The sequence below is a fragment of the Terrapene carolina genome, unplaced genomic scaffold, assembly GCF_002925995.2.
Source record: "Terrapene carolina triunguis isolate 2854851 unplaced genomic scaffold, T_m_triunguis-2.0 Scaffold138, whole genome shotgun sequence".
NCBI lineage: Eukaryota > Metazoa > Chordata > Testudines > Emydidae > Terrapene > Terrapene triunguis.
Genome location: NW_020664489.1, coordinates 3,721,171 through 3,723,894, shown reverse-complemented (window position 1 = coordinate 3,723,894; position 2,724 = coordinate 3,721,171).

Below are 2,724 nucleotides of genomic sequence, written 5' to 3'. Positions count from 1 at the left end.
GGGTGGGGAGCTGCCGCAGGGCTCGGGGAGGGGGCGGAGCAGAGGTGAGCTGGGGTGGGGAGCTGCCGCATGGCTCCCCGGGCGGGGGGGAGCTGCCACGGGGGAGGCATCTCAGGCCGGACGGGGTGGGTGGGAAGCTGCCGTGGGGGAGGCACCTCAGGGTGGTGGGGGGGAAGCTGCCGCAGGGCTTGGGGAGGGGGCGGAGCAGAGGTGAGCTGGGGTGGGGAGCTGCTGGACGGCTCCCTGGGCTGAGGGGGGTGGGAAGCTGCCGCAGGGGGGACACCGCAGGGTGGGGGGGAGGAGAGCTGCCATGGGGGGGCACCTCAGGGCGGAGGGAGGGGCGGGGAGCTGCCACAAGGCTCGGGGAGGGCACAAGATGGAAGTGTTGCCTAGGGCACGAAACATCCTTGCACCGGCCCTGGCCCCACAGCCCAAGTCGGCTAGCATGGGCCAGCTGTGAGTTTCTCTTTGTTCCGTAGACATACTCTCTGACTTCTGCCCTGACATATAGAGAAGTGAGAGCTGGGCAGACAACACAGACCAAAGCATCAACAGTGAACAGATGACACCTAGCTCTTTTGGATGACACAAATAGCTCCATCTCTCAGCACTCAGCCCAAAATCAGAAGCCATTTAAAGCTCAGCCAAGGCAAGACTAAGGTAGTGCTGGCAGGAAAAGGGAACCATTTTGAAAAAACTTTCCTCCTCTATAACATCCCCCTCTATCAAGAGCATTTACTGCCAGACTGTTACATTTGCAGCCTCGGGGTCCTTTTGGACTCAATACCACAGGATGCCCAAGTAGCCATGGCAGGAAAAAATGCCCATCTCCCTCTGTGAATAGCCAGAATATTGTGTTCCATCCTTTTAATACTGACCTGGCCTTCATGAGCCACATATTCATTTCAAATTGAAACTGAATTATGTTTTTCTCACAAAACAAAAAAGTAGAAAAATTTTGGTTGGGTCAAACAAAATGTTTTGAAAATGTTGATATTTTAAAAAAATATATTGAAATGGGTAGTTTAGAAAATGCTAAAATGTTTTGTTTTGACATTTCTGAAAAAAATTCAAGGTTTTTGGGGGCAAAAACAAATTGCTAAATTTCACCCAAATTCACAAAGTTTTGGTGCCTCTCACAAATGCATTTTCCAGCAAATTAAATATTCAATAACAAAAAAATGCTCAGCTCTGAAGTTGAGTTCCTTACACCTCAAACCATCAGACTTCTTTTCCAGCCCCTGGATCATTTTTATGGCCTTCCTTTGAACTCTGTCCCATATTTCCACATCCTTCTTGAAGTGTGGACACCAAAACTAGACAATATAATAATAGCAATCTTAAGGGGGAGGGATAGCTCAGTGGTTTGAGCATTGGCCTGCTAAACCCAGGGTTGTGAGTTCAATCCTTGAAGGGACCACTTAGGGATCTGGGGCAAAATCAGTACTTGACCCTGCTAGTGAAGGCAGGGGGCTGGACTCAATGACCTTTCACAGTCCCTTCCAGCTCTATGAGATAGGTATATCTCCATTTATTATTATATATTAGCAATGCTAAGTACAGAGGCAAGAACACTTCCTTATTTCTACTTAATAGTCCACTTTTTATACATCCAAGGATTGCATTCATTCTTTTTGCCACAGCATTACACAGAGAGATCGTGTTGAGGCAATTATCCACAATGACACCTATGACCTTCTCTGAGTCACTGCTTTCCAACAGCTTCTCCAATCCTGTAGAAATAATTTGCATTCCTTTTTCCCAGCTGTATAACCTTACATATGGGTGTATTAAAACACATTTTGTTGGATTCTGACAATTTAACCAGGCCATTCAGCAGCTTTCGATTAGGTAACATGAGTCACTGATGAACACATCACCTTAGTGCTCCACTCTGCACTGGCTCCTGATAAATACAGCATCCAATTCATGGTCTCTGTCCTGATATTCAAAACCATCCATACTGTTGGCCCTAGCTTCCCAAGACATAGTCTCTGTCTCTCCCTCTATGATCATGAACTGCCATGACAGCTATATTGTACTATAATAATGAAATCTTCAACCAATAGAGGAGGCAGAACTTCCAAAAGTCAGATTAGATTATGGAACTCACTCCCTCAGCAATTATCACAGAACCAACCACTTTCAGAATGAAATGCAAAACTCTTTTCTCCAAGCTTTCCCTCAATATGTTCAAGCTTCGATCTCTTACAGGTTAGGCATTTACATGGATAATGCGAAAGTCCAATTATATTACATAGGTTTTAAAAAATGATATAACCCTCATGCTTCTGAGCGTAAACCAACCACTAAATAATGGAAGCTAGCAACAAAAATCAATTATTTTCTCAACTCTACTCCCCTTATGGCCATGTTATTCCATAATTGTCCACCACAGAGTTTCTTGCACTCTTCTCTGAATGATCACTGTTCAGAGACATAATAGTGGACTACATGGACTTCTGGCCTAGTCCACTATGGCAATTCCTATGTTCCTAATACTTATTGTAAAATATACAGGAAGTGCAATGTAGCAATCATAACATTGCAGTAGAAAAACTTTGAAAAGACATTGTCAATTTAAGTCACATGTAAACAAACTTCTTGCTACTAATACAGACGCTCCCCGACTTATGCAAGTGTTCCATTCCAGAACGCCTTGCGTAACTCGAATTTTGCGTAAGTCGGGAACATATACCCGACCATTACACACACACAAAAAAA